This window comes from Miscanthus floridulus, chromosome 10 (assembly GCF_019320115.1).
Source record: "Miscanthus floridulus cultivar M001 chromosome 10, ASM1932011v1, whole genome shotgun sequence".
Taxonomy (NCBI): domain Eukaryota; kingdom Viridiplantae; phylum Streptophyta; class Magnoliopsida; order Poales; family Poaceae; genus Miscanthus; species Miscanthus floridulus.
Genome location: NC_089589.1, coordinates 73601648 through 73620036, shown reverse-complemented (window position 1 = coordinate 73620036; position 18389 = coordinate 73601648). Strand labels below are relative to the sequence as shown.

General features: G+C 48.0%; 2 pseudogenes; both read left to right on the top strand.

Moving 5' to 3' along the window:
• The first annotated feature begins 11697 nt into the window (after window positions 1-11697).
• On the top strand, window positions 11698-14300 carry LOC136488847 (uncharacterized; annotated as a pseudogene).
• A 723-nt stretch (window positions 14301-15023) lies between these two features.
• Window positions 15024-17740, top strand: LOC136486746 (serine/threonine-protein phosphatase 7 long form homolog; annotated as a pseudogene).
• Window positions 17741-18389: the final 649 nt, after the last annotated feature.

Below are 18389 nucleotides of genomic sequence, written 5' to 3'. Positions count from 1 at the left end.
GTCTAGGATCACTATTTTTGGATTAGTAGAACTCTAGTTATGAGTGAAACAAGTAGCTACTGTTCGTGGCATAGTCGATGTATTGTCGAAGTAGATTCAGTAATAATCGAGAAGAGATATGCACCTACTCAATAAACATGATGCACTTGTTAACATTATGCATTCGTAATACTTATGCCATACTCATGCATCTAGGATTGGAGGAAGAGATCACGTTGCTAGAATTCGAAGAAGCAGAGGAAGGGAACCAGCAGGAGGATCCGCAAGCCGCAGCTCCCGAAGGCGTGGAGCAGAACCCTAAAGAGCTTCCGGAGTGTCCTGACCATCGCCCTACTTCCATTCTACGAGGCAAGCCCCGGAGCATTATAAGTCTCCCAGTAATTTATAAATGTTTACTACGTATTTATGATTGATGCATTAGGTTATAAGAGTTGAATAAAACCACTTGATGCATGTACATTCCTTGTCCAGATATTACACCTTTAACCGGTATAGGTCCAGGATCGAATATATATGCTTAGCCATGCTTAGACCGGTAGAAGTCGGGTGATGTCCTGTCACCTGCGAGATATAGGTGGATACCGGAGCACGGTTGGTTATATCTGCTATCGTGGAACAGAACCATGAGGTAAAAGTAAATTGAGACCGGACGGGAAGTCGATAGAGAAGCAACAAGACATGGAGGTCTTGGGTGTGGACTTATCCCCGTCTGTGTCGATTAAGGACCGTACCGTTGTTGGTGCTTCTGACAAGATTGAACGCATGCCTCTCACTTAGCTAGCCGGATAACTTGTTCCGACCGCGAAGCCGAGTAATTCAACTCAGGCCGGGAATCGTTCTGTTGTGCGCTCCTTCCGGGGAATGATCAGACTGAGCCCAAGGGCAGGCTTGGCCTGAGCATCCTGGCATCTGGTGTTCCAGATTGTGCGGCGCAGTATGGACCCACGAAATGTGTACCGGAGTTGTACCAAAGGTGACCTAAGACTATCGTGGCTGGTAGATCTGGGTTTGTGTTAGGAATAAATTCCCAGCTGGTTGAAATCGATTCGAATCGCCGTCTCTCCCGGATAGTGAGAAACTTGGCTAGTCCCAACATCGTAGCAACTATATTATGAAACATGATGGTTCGGATGAATATGGAATTACAATGCCTGCTATGGTTACTATTGTATGCTTCTAAATGATATACCACATGTTTGGCACAGGATAGTTGCTAATCTAGAAATGGATAGTTATAATTAACTTGATAAAGGAATCATAATTGTACAACGGGTAATTGCCTTTTACGCAAAATGTTGTCAAGTTATGTCCACTTATACAGCCTTGCATAATCCTTGGAGTCATTTTATTTCTGGTTCATGACGGGTAAGTCTAGCTGAGTACCTTCCCGTACTCAGGGTTTATTTTCCCATTGTTACAGATGGCACTGTGTATCATGGTTATTGCAAGAGTTGCTTCTATCCCGCTGTGGATGAGGAGTAAGCCTTGGGCAGGCTTCTTTAGTAATTCCTATCTTTGCTTTTGTGGACCGTGATCTGGCTTAGCACTGTATCAAGCTATGTTGGAAACCTTATCTTCGAACTTATTTGCTTCTGCTTTATTTATCAAACTGGGTTTGTAATAACTTTATTCGTACTCTGATGATGAAAAGTATCTGTGAACTTTATATAATGTGTGGCATGTATGTTGAATCCTGTACGATCTTGGTTGTTGTAAATCGTTTATCGAGACCCGTCGTGGTACTCGACGGACTACCGGGTTTATATGGGTTCAAGTATGACAGTGCAACCGCTTGCGGATTGCCATTGTACTTGTATTCTTATAAATTGGTCGGTTCTGCGACACATAGAATCCCCATTGAGGGGGAATATGTTGGAAGGCGGGTTAGGGAGCAATTGAATGCCCCCCGAGGGTTTTGCTGACCCCATCACAAGTGATGGAACTGGATTTCTGTTCGAACATGCCCTCTAGCGAGGTCGCTGAGCATGTCACTCAAGCCATCAAGGTAAGTGGTGTTAACTCATCCCCTCCGGTTGCAAAAACTGTGGACAGGCCGACTGTCATAAAAACAAGCCAACCCTTAACTGAATCCCTGCCACGTGCGGGGTCTCAAGGAAGATCGGACTTGCAAGGAGACCAAACGCACGGTCGCAGAAAGATAGCTAAGACCCTAGGGAGAGGGTACATGCGAATACAAGAGATGCATTCTCCTAAGTTTCACCATCCTCCCCTTGATTTTCAGTGACACCCGACCCCAGCAACGGCAAAGGGTTAGATCTCACTCGGGGGCTGCTAAAGGTATAAATACACCTTTTCTGAAAACAGTTGATGCGTCAGACCTCTTCCTCATGTTAAGCCTAATGACAAAGTTTGTGGAAACAAATAAACTAAGCATGCCTGGTTGAACTGCAAAAAACCTACACCTCGGCGGCTGTGGTGTCTTTGCTCACCAGCATGATTCGAAGTTTTTTCCTCTCACACCTCGAGCCCTATGGTCTTAACAAATGTAAGGGTCGGAATACATGAGCCTTTCTTTTGCACATAAAAAGGGAAGAAAAGCAAGTTCAATCAAACAAATCAAACAAAACAAAGTTACAAAATTGTTTTCATGATATATAAGGATCGGCACTTGTTCATAGGTTACAAGAATGCTTATCCAACCCAATCGACTAACTATCCCCTCCAGGGGAGAACTATCTCTTCAACTTTGTCCGTCAGGTTCCATGTGATAGGAGCCACCGCCTTCTCTATTTCATCCAGCTCAGAGGCTTCATAACCAGGCGTGAAGCGATGGCTCATTGTCTCCAAGTCAATACTATCGGTGTAGTGGGAGTAGGCGATGGCAAAGGCTTGGGTGATCCCAGAGCGAAGAGCCTCCCTCTCAAGCTGGCGCACCCACACCGTGATATCTATGGCAGCATAGGCCGTAAGCGAGCTAGTTCCCTCTGGCCGCGCCACCTCTAGATCATCGAAGACCACCCCGACGACAACGCACAGGAGATCATGCTCATCGCTCTCTGCCTGAAGGATCCTCTACGCCTCGACAAGCTCTATGACTAGCCCAGCGAAGACACTCTCGACCCCAGCCTTCAGGCTACCGCAGTTCCAAGATCAGCCCAAAGAGAGCTGACCCCCTACTATGCCTCATCGCGCTCTCAGACGACCTGATCGCGCTCCTCATGGGTCGCGCCATGCTCCGAGCAGAGTCTCTCCGTAGTCTGGCATAGCTCATCTCGCTCCTTGCGTAGCCAGGCTATCGCCTCGGTGCCCTGGCTCACCCTCTGCTATAGGGCCGTGGACCACTCCTCGGCTCCTAGCTTGAGCTCCTTCTCCTTCTCCACCTCGGCCAGAAGGTCGAGGACCTATTGGCGGGGCCTTGGCATCCCTCAGGAGCAGCTCGTCCTGCTCCTTTCAGACTCTGGTGGCCTCCTCCTCATCCTACTGTGCCCTCACCGATAGATCCTAGAATGCCTTCTCGACATCCTCCACGTCCCAACATGCCTTGGCCTCCCGCTGCCGGAGACCGGCCACCTCCTCAGCCAGGGGAGTTAGCTCGGCCACCCACTGTTGGGCGATAGCAAGCTAGGTGCTCCCATCCCTACGCAATTGGGCCTCTTCTGTGAGGCGGTCCCATTTCTCCTTCTGCTCGTGGAGGAACTGGGATTTCTCTTGGCTATGAGCGATAAGGGACTGAAAAGAAGATCAATGTCAAAACACAAAAATACATGAAGAAAGAAGAGAGCGAGAGGAAAGGTTAAGTGGATACCTAGCTAGTTGGAATGACGACATCACGCAGGATGCTCCTGGCCTAATTCAGGACTTCCAGCATGGCCAAGATCCCTTCATTAAGACTCTTCCGCTCTATGCTCTCGGTAGCATCGTCGAGTGAGAAGAGTATCGATGTTGGGTCTTGAGGATCCATCCACTGGAGCAGCGACTCACCCTGAGCAAGCAAACGGCTGCCCCTCGATGTTAGGCCCAAGGGTGACCCCCACTGGTCCTCTCCACCACCGCCACGACGCCCAGGGACCCTTCGGCTATGTCCCCCTTCATCCGACCCATGTCAGGTGCCGTCACCTGGGCCACCGGTGGCACGGATCGTGCCACATCCTCGAGCACCACCGTGGCTATGTCCTGCTATGCCTGGCTCATCACAGTCGCTGCTGCCTGGATCTACGTCAGAGGGGCCTCGATCGGTGGCATCACGCCCATAGCGGTCGGCACCATGAGTGCGAGCAGCAGCTCCATCCACCCTGAAGTCGGTAGCGGAATCGCTTCCATCGTTGGTTGCTCGGTGACCTCCGATGGAGTTCCCTCAGCCCTGGCGATCATTTATCCCACTGAGGGCACGGGCACCACCGCGGGCGGTGCCTAACTGACCGATGAGGCTGTGACGCCGGCTCCGCTCCCACCCGAAGCGAGAGCGACGTCGGGTGATGGCCGACGTCTTGCCTGGAGGGCGACACTCTTCTTAGGCGCTAGCGCCAAAGAGTGGCCCCGTCTCAGGACGCTGCAAGAAATAGAAGGCGTGACTCACGCTGAAAACAGAGAAAATAGAGAAGTCAATGACTTACATCGGTGTCGTTAGGCGCAGGATACGTTTGGGGGCGAACCCCTAGGTCCTTGCTCTGCCTCCTCGGGATAGGGCCGTTTGGAGCCCATCTCCTGCTCTCGGGCTGAGGGGCTCTCCTCCCTTTCACTCGAGGGCACGACAGCGGAGCCATCCCCCACCCTCGACACCTCAGGCACGGCGGCATATCTGTCTACCCCCGCTAGCACCTTAGGCGTGGTGGCAAATCCGCCTGCCCCGCTGACTAATGAGGCACGGCGATGGGGCCGCTCCCCCCTGCTGACATCTCGGGCGCGGTAGCTGGTCCACCCGCCCCTACTTGTTCTGAGGACGGGCCGACGGTTTAGCCCGCCTCCGCCGTCCTCATAGACTCAATTCCTCTCACATAAAACAGGAAGGGTCCCTATATGGACAAGGGGATACCTATCAGTGTATCCTCGCTCTCTAGGTCACCCCACTCGGTGTCGGCAACTACCTCTTCTTCTTCCTCCTCGTTGTCATCTTCATCACTGTCGGTTTCCTCCCCACGCTCCTGAGTGCACAGCTTCTGCTGCTTCTTACTCCTCTTGTCCTCCTTCACCTTTCGCTGCCGCTTGGCCACGGCACGGTTGGCCACCGTCATGGCCGGATCCTTCGACAGCAGAGCTAGAAGTTCCGTAAGGACAAGCTTCTTCGGCTGGTCCCCCAATCTCAATATCAGCGTCAAAAGGTCGAGAGTTTGATTAAAAAAGAGGCACGAGGAAAGAAAACTTACGAAAACAATGTATCCTAGTTCTGGCCACATTAGGGGATGCCCCCGCACCGGATATACAAAATCAAGGATAGCGCCGGCGTCGTCCTGCGGAGGCTCCATCGCCTCCTTGATGCGCTGTGCCACCTCGGAGGGGGAGAGAGCTCTGTCCCATCGAGCGATGCCCCGGGCACCATCAATGTAGGGGAAGCGTGCGTCTCATCAGCGACGCCATCCTCTGCGCGCGGTAGGCACCAATGATCCCCGACCCCTTCACACCCCTCTCCTTCAGAATTTGGACGGTGGCGAGGTGATCTTGGATTTTCTTCTTGTCTTTCTCTGGCACTCCCCGCCTCCTCCACGATTCTGAGACCTCTTCGATGAGGCATCCGGTGAACTCTATCAAGGGGGCGGCTGCGTCGTTCTTGACGTAGAACCAATGTGAATGCCACCCCTTGTTGGACGTCGACAGACACATCGGCGGATACTTGTTGACGCGGTTGTTGCGAAGCTGGATGTCGGCACATCCCATTGACACGTTCAGCTCCTGCTTCTTCTCCCGCTTCTTCAGGAGGGTGACTGCGAATAAGTACCGCCATAGGTCGAAGTGTGGACTAATCCCCAGGAACCCCTCACAAAGGGCGACGAACGCCGCAATGTGCTGGATTCCATTAGGATTAAGGTGCTATAGCTCCACCTTGTAGTAATGCAGCAACCCCCGAAGGAACTTGTGGGCGGGGGTGGCGAATCCCCGCTCGTGGAAGTGAGCGAAGGACATGATGTAGCCATCGGGCGGTGACGACGCGTCCTCATCGCCGGGCAGCCGCCACTCCTCGGCAGCGGTCCGCGCGCAAAGAAGACCACAGCGGACAAGGCCCTCTAGGCGCTAGAGGGTGATATCAGATTTGCATCATGGCTCCATTGAATGATTAGGGTCGGTGGATGCGAACTTGACGGTGGCAGAGATGCAGATGTGGGGAGCTTGGACGATTGGCGGTGGAGGTTACAGATGCGAAGGCAAGGAGGCAAAGTACGAAATCCTGGGGGTGAACCCTTTGGTTTTATAGGTGTGACAGATGCAAGGAAGGCAACCGCCCACCTAGATCTCCACGCCTGCCATGATCCACCACCACATCACATCGCGGGATATGCGCCCGCAATCCCTATCCTTTCCCTCCAAAGACGCACCAGACATTTTGCCTCCCCTAACGGACCAGGACTCTTTGCCAGTAAAGGGGATATGGGTCAAAAAGCATTTTTCTCTAGCCCGCCTGGACCCAGGAGTTTGAAGGGCTAGCCCATCAACGGTTTTGACGGCCGTCGCAAGGCACCCTTATGACAAAGGATGGGTCCGCAAGCGGCCAAAACTCAGACGCACGAGCTTCACTAGAGTCTTGGTCCACGATCGAGTCTCAGCGGGGCGAACCTTGGACGGATCCCCACAAACGGGATACCAGGGTCCCGTTTAAGCCATCCGGCTAACAAACCATCAAATCTCATAGCCATACCCGCGAAGGGTCCGAATCACCCCTAGGCGATTCTATCCGAATCACCCGAGGGCTCAGGGCTACACCCGTTGGGTGCGTTCGTGCACACCCTCTAGCAAGTCAAAACACCCCCTGGACGATTCTATCCGATTCACCCGGGGGCTGCTGTCTGGGACCAAATACCGGGGGTACTAAAAAAGGACAAGCTAATAACCATCAAACGTTGATGCTTTTGAACAGGCAAGAACGCGACTACACCTCTTGCCCAACAACCGAGGGTTAACTCCGTGTCGTCCGACCCCCAAAGGTTGGCTCCGCCTCGCCCGACGTCTGAGAGCAGAGTCCGCCTCGCCCGACGTCTGAGGGCGGACTCCGATTCACCCGACCCTCGGGGGCTGGCTCCGCCTCGTTCGACGTCCGGAGGCTGGCTCCGCCTCGCCCGACCTCCGCGCGCTGCTCCTTCATAACTACGCACGCGGATAAGACGGGGCACTCAAGTCAACCGCAATACCGAGGACCATACCCTGCACGCCTGCAGAAAAGTACCATCAAGATATGATAGGACAGGCGCTTTAAGCCCTTCCAGGCATGTCAAAAGCCCAAATAGTGTTATGGACGCTAATATTTGTCTTATAGTGTTATGGGCGCCGGCATTTGCCCTCGGGCACGGATCCTGACAGAAGCATACGACAACCACTACGGTCCAAGTGGAGACTCACGTCCTCTACAGTGACGGGCGTGCAGTCGTTGTGCCGTCCGCTCCCCGTGGGGTTGCGGATCAACACACTAGTCCGGCGCGTCGCCCACCAGGGTGGGATAGGACATGACCACTTGCTGATCAAATTAGAGCGTGGCGTCATCAACGGACAGACGTCCGGTATGGAGCTATCCCTGGCACCGTCTGCCATGTCAGTAGGGCTGGCTTAGAGGAAAATGAAGACTCGACACCTTCGAAGGACATTTTTTGCTTCTGGTTTTTTTTCTTTCTTCCATCTGTAATCCCTGCATTTCCTTGGTCCATAAAAGAGAAGGCAGGGCACCCCACTAAATGGACCGATCGATTCAACACACCACACATCTCATCACACATAGTTAAGCTGCAACCAAGCTCTCAGCGTCCTTTCAACCTTTCCATCAGAAACTTGGGACATGTCCCTCTCTCGCCAGTTTGTACCCCCTACTACGAACTTTTCAGTTCAAATAACACGAGCAGCAACAACGAACTGGACGTAATGATATTCTACCCGAACCAGTATAAACCTTGTGTCTTTTTAGCACACCAGATCAAACACGTAATAATATAAATTTACTCGTGGGTGTTTACTCGAAATACCGACAACAAGGAACTGTCCCTTCCGCTTTTTTTTTCTTTTCTTCATTTTCTGGGTCTACGCGTCGGAGTCTTGGTTCTTTGTCCTCTCTGCTGCATTATTCGCACTTTGCTTGGTAGCGATTGGAGTTCTAGTTAGTCACGGGTGACTAGGCAGCAAATGAGTGGGTCCTGTGGGCTACACACACATAAAGCAAACAAAATGAGTGTGTTCCAACAATTATTGTACGATGTACATGAGGCTCGGACAGAAACTGCTGGCTCGTGATGCCTTCTGTCAAGATGGACCAGGTATTCTCTATCTCAATAAATCTTTGCTTAGATTAGTTTTACCGCGGCCAGTCTTAGTGAAAGGTATTATATCCCAATTTCCAAGTCTTAGAAACTGATAATAACTAGATAATTTTCCACGTGTTGCCGCCGGAATTTGGTACACCAAATTTTAGATGTGTATATGATGAATGAAGCAAAGGGTAAAGTAGTACGACATTTGATTAGGATAATAGAGTATGATAGAAATATTAGGGGGTGAGATGGGAAAATTTTGTAGGCTAATAGCAATAACATATATGTAATCAATAAATTTGCTGATGAAATTAGACAACCCAGCCGCTCTGATCTAATCCATGTCAAGACAATGACACTCAAAATACAAACGTCTGGAAAGAACCTTACATTCAGATTGGACAAAAATAAGATACTCTCGGTGCTAGTGAGAAATTGTTTGAATATGGACAGTTAAAACATTGACATGCACGATGATCAAATGCACTTCACCAGCTAACTCGTTTATGATTAAATCTAGCCAACGTGCAGATGAGATTAGGGTGGTGTTTAAATCTAGGAGCTAAAGTTTAGGAGTATCACATAAGAGTGTTCGGATAGTCATAGTAAAATAAATTATAGAAGTCCTCAGAAATCAGCGAGAAGAATTTATTAAGCCTAATCAATCTGTTATTAGCACTTATTTAGTGTAGCATCATGTTGTCAAATCATGGACTAAATAGACTTAAAAAATTCATCTAGCAAAGTAGTCGTAATCTGTGTAATTAGTTATTTTTTAGTCTATATTTAATACTTCATGCACGTATCCAAACATATGATTTGATAGGGACTAAACTTTACGGGAGAAACTAAACAAGATCTCAAATGCAAATTATGGAATACATGTTCACAAATAATTTATTTGTTCGGGTCATCTTGTACGTAGTTCCTGCTCACTCTAGCAAGTCATCTAAGTGAACATGTACACCTAGGCTACGTTTAGTTCCACCAAAATTCAAACTTTGGCACTATGAAAAAAAAAGATTTCTTATCACATCAAACTTGTGGTACATACATGGAGTACTAAATGTTGACGAAATCAAAAATTAATTGCACAATTTGGTTATACTTTGCGAGACGAACGTTTTGAGCCTAATTAGTCAACGATTAGATAATTATTACCGAATACAAACGAAATGCTACCGTGCGCCAAATTCGACGAAGTAAACGCGGCCCTACTGAAATAGTGATGGCCGTTGAGCAGCAAGAACATGTGCTCCCTGTCGAGCAGCAACAGTAGCACACAGAACGGTGACGAGGCCTTGTGCTGTTGTGCATGGTCAGTGGTCACCATCGTGCCCCAGAGGCTCATGGGGGTGAAGGCTTCCTGACACATATAGTCCAATGACGTGGTGGGCAGGTGGCAGAGCCGCAGGCCGCTGTAGGTGTCGTGGTCGATGGGGCAGTCGTGCGACGCGTGGGGCAGGACTCGTGGACCCGGTACGGCTTTAGGACTCGCCAAGTTGCCACTCGAGCGGAGGTAACACCTAATTTTTTACAATCTGACCCTTTTTTTTTAAGAAAATTTACGTTTGGCCCTTTGAAAGACTTAAACTCATCTTTGGACCCTGTGGTCGGCGCCAGGAATCATGGCGCCGAGTTAACACGTCTCGGCGCCAAATATCTTGGCGTCGAGGTGCCTGGCCGAGCACAGCAAGCCATCCTATGTGGCATTCACGTGTTCAGCACCTCGGCGCCACAGATCTTGGCGTCGAGCTCGGTGTTCATGTGGGCGACACCTCGGCGTCACAGATCTTGGCGCCGAGCTCAGCGCCACAGATCTTGGCGCCGAGCATTGATTCAAAACCCGCGGCCGCAGCTCTCTCTCTCGCGCTCTGTCTCCCTATCTCTGCTTCCTACTTCGCCGTCACGACCGCAGCTCTCCCTGTGCCGCCGTCGACTGGAGCTCCTGCGCCGGCAGCAGTCCACCGGCGGCCGTCTGGTCCCTGCGCCCCCTCCCTTTCCACGCAAGCGCCGTAGCAGGCCGCCGCCGCGCCCCCGTCGCCTTGCGAAACCCGGCCGCCCTCGTCACCCCTTCCGTCCTCCTCATCTCTGTCCGGCGGCGAGGGCGGCCCGCCGGAGCTCCCGCCGGCCGGCTGGGCTCCGGGCGAGGGTCCCCCTGCCCCTCTGTTCACCTTCGCCCCCCCCTGCCCCTCCGTAGTAAACGCCAGCAGCCATCCAGGTAACCTAGATTGGTTAGTAATTTTTTTAGTTAACTTAAATTAGTTAATGTACTTTAGATAATTTAGTTAGTAATATTTTTAGAATATTTAGCAAATTTAATTACATATGTTGAAAGTTAGATTCTTATTTATTTAGTTATATTATATACTTAGGAATATATGTATGTAGCTCATTTAGTTAGATTAGATTGTTAGAGACATAATTAGGAAGTTAGTTACCTATTGATTTAGTTAGCTAGTTAGTAAGTTTAGTTACCAAATCTCATATCTTGTTATAGAGATAGTTAGACACTTAGATACTTATTTGCTTAGGTCGATAGTTAGGTAATTTAGTTAGCAAATATAGTTAGATATTGAGCCTGTTCGCTTGTCTGGATTCTGGAGGAATCTGGATGGTTTGGAGGAATGCTGGAGGAATTTGTGAGAGAAAAACACTGTTCCGGATCAAAAAATAAGCGAATCAAGCCGGGTTTAAGGACACGCGAACGGGGCCAACTAGATGGTTATCTTATAATAATATACCCGTAATAACTTGGTTGATGTGCATACCAACTAGATGGACAACGTAGTCACCCTGTATCATGGAGGAAGTGTGGAGGAAGATGAGTTTGGTAATGTCAGTTTTGTTGGAATGCAAAGGGTGCCAGTGATATTCGATGATCGGCCAATGTTTTGTTAGTTGTTTAGTAGGGCTCGTGATGAGCTTAAATGCAATTCAAATGAAGATGCCATCTTAGTTGAGGGGGTACTTCACCATGGCAGGTCAGGGACAATTTTGAGGCGGTTGGTCTCAATTGCATCAGAGGCTCAATGGGACAAATATGTTAAAACTGTCATGATGAATGAGTTTCAATATTTGGATTTGGTTGTGCGGAAGTTGTCCAATAATCCCACCCCTCATGGGTATTCACCCCCTAATGTTCATTCACCCCCTCATGGCTTGTCGCCAGCACCAGAGAATCCGGTGCCCTATGAGCCTCTGTTACCCAACTGTGAGGTGGATGTGGAAGATGCGGTTGTGGTGCCCGATGCTCAATCCACCCCCAATGAGGTTGGTGTATATCCTGGTGTCCATGCCGAATGTGGGACTGATGATATTGTAGGTGCCCCTCAGAAGATCCCTTTGACCCAGAATCATCCTAGTAAGTGATTTAGTAACACTTTGGCTCTTCTTATTCTTTGTTCATTCCATTCCTTTGTCTCAGTGGTATCCATATTTGTGCTTTAAATGCAGGAGACAATCCTGATAATGATGGTTGTGCTCCTGTTCCTCCATCAACCAACGTGGACCCAGGGTTTATGGCCTCTAATAGTGTAGATGTTGATATCGTGGATGATGAGGAGCCTTATGGCACAGCAAGGGCCGTTGATTCTGATGATGACCGCCTAGTTGCCGCTTTAAGCGAACAAGAAATGGAGCTCATCAGACGCTTGTGTCCTGATCGTGATCCACTGGTTCATGAATTCAGCGACCTCGGCCATTCTCAACATGCTTATGGAGAAGGAAGAGATGACGAGCTGCTAGAGGCTCCTGAGGCCGATGGCAGCGTGGAAATTTAGTTGGGCATGGTCTTCATGGACTTGCCCACCTTAAGAAGGTGGCTATAGGAATATTCTGTGAGACGTAAGAGACCATTCAAGGTGAGGCACTCCCATGTGGAGCGCCGTTACACGGTGGTGTGCGAGATGGCAGATTGCAATTGGAGGGTCTGTGCTCGCAAACAGAAGGCCACAGGGAAATTCAAGATCACCAAAATTATAGGTCCACACACTTGTGCACAGACTGATCTAAAACAGAAGCATAGACAGTTGACCTCTATCCTCATTGCTAAAAAGTTATACACAACTTTGAAGGGTCAGCCCAACTTGAAGGTTAGGACAATTATGGAGATGAGTAAGGAGATATTTAAGTATGGCATAAAGTATGGAAAAGCATGGAGGGCAAAGCAACGGGCCTGGAAGATGATATATGGGGACTAGGAGGAGGGGTACGAGCAGTTGCCTGCAATGTTCAATGCAGTGAAAGCAGCAAATCCAGGCATGCATTATGAGTATATCCCGAAGCCAAATGAATGAAAGGACGGGAGACAGATATTCTTTCGTGCCTTCTGGTGCTTTCCCCAGTGCATCGAGGCCTTCATGTATTGTCATCCAGTGTTATCCATTGATGGTACTTTTCTGCTTGGCAAGTACATGGGCACACTATTGGTAGCCATTTCCTATGACGCAGACAATGCATTGGTTCCTTTGGCTTTCGCTTTGGTGGAGAGGGAGAACAAAGATAGTTAGGGATGGTTCTTGCGGCTTGTTAGGATCCATGTCATTGGCCATAATAGGGAGGTAGGTGTCATATCTGATAGACACTAAGGCATACTCAGTGTCATACATGAGCAGTTTCTGGGGTATGCACCTTTGCACCACCGTTGGTGCACTCGACACCTTGCCGAGAATTTATTTCAGAAGAATGGTACGAAGGACAACTTTCCTCTATTCGAGGAGGTTGCTTGAATGCTTGAGGTGCCGTTCTTTGAGGAGAAGTTGGAGAAGCTATAAATGGCAACAAACGCAGAAGGTAGGCAGTGGCTGAGAGGATTGATGAGAGAACCTATGAAATGGATAAGAGCCTACGCCAATGGTGGATGGAGGTACGAGTTTCAGACTAGCAACATGGCAGAGTCAATTAATAGTGTACTCAAGGGTATACGTGCCATGCCCATCAATGCTATTGTATCATTCACCTTTTTATAGGCTAGTTGCATGGTTTAACGATAGACACGCTCAAGCAATGGAACTACAGAGTAATAATCAGAAATGGGCACCTAAACCTAATAAGCATCTCGACAAGGCAAAGGAAAGGGCTGTCACACATGATGTTGATTGCTTTGACCACAGCACCGGCAAGTACTAGGTCACAGAAAGGGGTGGTACAACGTCCGATGGTGAGGTCTGGCCATCAAGGAGTTATATTGTGCTACTTAGTAATTTCTCATGCCGATGTGGGAAAACCAGGCAGTACCACTTCCCTTGTTCTCATTATGTTGCAACATCTCAGCATCGCAACTTTGCCTACGAGACCCAGATACCGTCAGAGTTCAGTGTTGACAGCCTTGTATAGACTTTGTCTCCCTGTTTCGAGCCTTTCCTGGACGAGGGTCAGTGGCCACCTTACACTAGGCCAAAATACATTACGGATCCAGGTACTCATTGGGACAAATGTGGAACCCGGAAGAGGACGAGGCACAAGATGGTCATGGACTAGGTTTCCAGTAGAACGAGGCGAGGGAGAGCAACCCCCTTTCTTACTGACCCCGAGCAGAACCAATGTGGCAAATGTGGTAGACTTGGGCATAATTCACGTACATGCCATTGGCCGCTTAGTCAGGTGTAAATAACTAATGTTTCACGTGCATGTTTACTAGTACCAAAAAGTTTTTTATTTGTTCATATAAAACTTATATGTACTTTGTCATTATATTTTGTATGATGAAGCCGTTCCACCTGCTCGAGCTGTTCTACGAGGAGAACCACCGAGGACGACTCACCACGGAGGGGGAGGTAACGACTTGACTTCTGCATGTTATTTTTCCTCTGCACATGTACTTGTGTTCATGAATTAATATAATAATTTCTAATCTTTGCAGGAACTGAACCCTCTTCGTCCTCGTTCCCACGATAAGTTCGAAGACATGCGGTATGATGACAGGTACACTCCTCTCCTTGAGAGGGCTGGACTTGACATTGTATCGTTCCAGGTTCGCCGTGGGGTGCCTGCCTTCAACCCCACGGCGATCTCAACTCTAGTCGATAGGTACCAAAATTATGAACAAATTCCCTTCCATTTATATTTTTGGTTCTCGATGTGCATATAACCTTAGTGCTTCTTTCTTGTTTTGTAGATGGAGTTCGGAGACGCACAACTTCCACCTACCTTGCGGAGAGATGACAGTTACTCTTAGGACACACAGAAGTTCATGGGTGTCTGTATAAGTGGCTGCCCAGTTATCGGCCCCTTCACTGCTGCTGGTAGGAGAGGTAGAGTGGAGGCCTTCCTTGGAAGAGAGCTTCCTCCAGAGACACCGGGTGCCCGCTCCTCTGGAGTACTCATTAGTTGGCTGAGCAGAACTTTGGTCAGTGTCCTAATCATGCAGACGAGCAGACAGTTACCTACTACTGTAGGGCATGGATCATGCATCTTTTTGGTTGTGTTATGTTCCCCGACGTGACGGGAGACACTGCATCATGGATGTACCTGCCCTGTCTTACTGACTAGGACACGGCGGGGGGCTACAGCTAGGGTTCCGCAGTGCTAGGGTACTTGTACCGGCAGCTTTGCGAGGCTTGCCGTCGGAGTTCCGCGAACTCTTCATTAGGAGGATGTGTTTACCTGCTTCAGCTTTGGATGTAGTCTCGTTTACCGGTCGGTCGCCCCCAAGTTGGTGCACCTCGTCCCTGGTTCGAGGTGCATGGCCTTCGACGTCGGCCGACGTATGCCTACCTTTGGGACCAGGTTAAGGGTCCATTCGCCCTAAGTAAACGCGCCTACATCGAGTTTGCGAATGAGCTCGACGCACTCACGCCAGGGCTGGTGAGTTAGCTGTATTTCACATACTAATTTGTTTTCCCGATGTAAGCACTACGTGACTGAAGAATCAAATGCAGGTGACTTGGGAGCCATACGAGGACGAACAGTACGAGCACATTGGGTTCAACATCATGTGCAAGATGGATGAAGACCTATACCTGATGAGGTGTCCGTTGATCTGTTTCTATGCGGTTGAGTTTCACCTGCAACGCCGGGTTGCACGCCAGTTTGGGTTGAGGCAGGAGTGGCCCGTGGAACTATTCTCGACGTCAATAGAGTTGCACAAGTAAGCGTCTTTGAACTTTATTAAGTAATCAATAATTCAATATGCTACAATAGAACTTAAAATTGCCACTGAAACTAAACTGCTATTACTCTCTTTGTTCTTTACTTCCAATTTTTTGTATCTGCTACATTGTCTGTAACTAGCTTAAACACCGAAACTTTAGGATATATTACAACTATTGCTTGTTTATAACAATCCTTTGAGACAAGGGTCTGTTGGTTGCTTTTTGTCGGTTTTGAAATGAAAAATGATCTGTCAGTTGGTAGCTTTCTGTCAGATGTGAAGGGAAAATGTCAGTTTTCAAATTTGTATTTAATAGATGGCCAATTTCAGTTAACATAAGGCCTAACAGTAACAACTATAAAAAATTTAGTTGACAGGTGGCCAATTTCATTATAACTGAACCAGCAATAGATGCATTTCCAATGTCAGCAAGAGTATCAAATCTCAGCAAACAATCTGCAGATATATATTTATAGATGCATTTTCATAAACAAAATTTTTTGAGAAAGATCAGTGCCATATATAGCAGCTACTCCTTACAAGGTATTGTTGGTTAACTTCCTTAAAAACAAACTGCTATTACTCCTTACAGTACTGTGATTGCATAAGCCTTTTTGATATTTTATTATGGGAAAATGGAATACAAACACTGCTCTCTAACCGGAAGCCTTTTTTATATGTTTGATTGCTGGAACTGACCATCTTTTTTCCCTAAAAAAAATAAAAAAAATAGGACGTTTTCATCTTGTATGCATCAAGTACCCCTTACTTATCATTGTGAGTTGATATTGTCAAGATGATATAACCACCTTTCTTCTGTCAAGTTAAGATGTAACGCCAGCTAAGTCAAAAAAACAACATTGTTGCCATGTCTGAAAACTGTAGTTGGCTGCACCAAAATAGAATCATGACAAGTAGTTTTGATGTCGAAAACATTATTGCTGGATAACTTACAGTACTCATAAACAACATAGTATGAATCTAATGGTAGCATGAGTATAAATCTCTCATTATCTCTTGCTGTTCACACCAGTCCAAGTTGCCACTCAAATAAGTTGCAGGAATATTTGCCTGCTCCAGCCAAAATGTAGTCAATCAGAAAGGAAAAAAAACGCCGAGCTAAAATGATGTAGCGTATATTTGTAATATAAAGAAATGTATTTGAGTTACATCTCCACTAACTTGAATTTCATTTCTGGCACCCTACAGGATCGATTGTCGGAAACAAAAGAAGGAGACGGACTTTGAGACCTTGCACCGTGACTACATCGACCACTGGGATCACTTTCATGAGAACTTGTATGAGAATGACCTGCCCCACACGAACGAGAACTTCAGAGCGTATCTATCTTGGTACAACCGGGCAACAAGGACTAAGCTGAAGGTGCAATGGACCCAAACAGACTATGCCGACATTGAGTCCTCCAACGACGAACAAACGTCTTACGACCTTGCGACAAGGACCGGGACACAGGTCGAGCCTGCGCCGATCCTGGACCGAGTGGTAATGTCTTCACCTCTATCTGCAACTTGGAAATACACATGTGAATTATAAAATGTCAATTAATGCATGGGTAGCTAATTTTGGTCAAGTGTTCAATTTATGTACACCTCCACTGCATGCTCTACACTGTTCGGTTTGTAGCTAAGTAATCTCTGAGATTTTAATCGCTTTATTATTTGTTTTTTTTTGCAGGGCAACACACTTAAGCAATCTGTGATTGAGATCGAACGGTTTCTAAGGACAGGCGTGGACGAGCACACACTAAACAACTTTCTTGGAGTAAGTCGGCACTAGCCCTCTTGTTGTTTTATGCTTAAGTAGGTTGTTTGAGCTCTGGTTTTCTACATAATATCTTTGCATCTTTGCATGACAGAGGCTAGCACATAGGCTGCGGCGTGCTGCAGCTCGTTGTGGTTGTGGTACTAGCGCTGCAATGGACGAACACGGGCCACACGCACGACAATGGGACACACCTGTAGGCCTCGGTTCTTCTTCTCACGGAGGTACTAGCGCTGCGACTGTGGACACTTTCCAAGGCCACGAAAATGAGGACGACGACGATCGCGGCGAGGAGGCCAAGGAGCGTGGTTATGATGAGCTTACCGAGTCTCAGCTCCAGGACGCTCCTTCGACTCAGGCTAGCACGTTGTAGGAACTAGAAGACGTCGTCCGCCTTGCACGTACACTCCAGGCACCGACGCTCTTGGCCACAAGGGCAAGGGTAAGACTAGGAGAAAGTGACGACGACTTGTAGGTTAAGACTATGGTAACAACTTAGATCCGATGACACAAACTATTTGGGCTGCATGGACTTTGCTTATTTTTCATGTGTGGAGATTTGGAAAGTACGTAGTTACTTTCCTATAACTATTTGGTACTGTATGGACATTGTGTACTATTTGGTCTATGCAGGACATGTTATGTTGATTGTGATGTTCGATGTGGTCGTATTGTGGTCTTTGGACGGTTAAATGTTTGCATTATATAATGATGTCTCTGCTTGTAACCGTGGATGCTCCTGAAACAAGAGAAACTTTTGCGAATTTTTTTCTGTGAATCATTATTTATACTTCACTACTGCAAAGGCACAAATGTAGTACACAGATTAAATGTAAATTCAGCAGAACATGTATAGTCCAATCGTATCGTACAGATGCTTTGCAGATGAATATAGGCTTTTCAGTAATAGTGAACGAATCTAGGCTTTTCAGACAGTAGTACACCTATAGGTACAAAGGCATGCAAGGAAGCACAACTCCACTCTATCTCCACCATCCATCTTATTACTGTTTGATCTAAGGGCTGAGGTGAAGAGGCACACGGATCGCTGACATGGCACATTGAGAGGCCTCCATTTCTCGTCTCAACCTATAAGTAACCCCTCACTCCC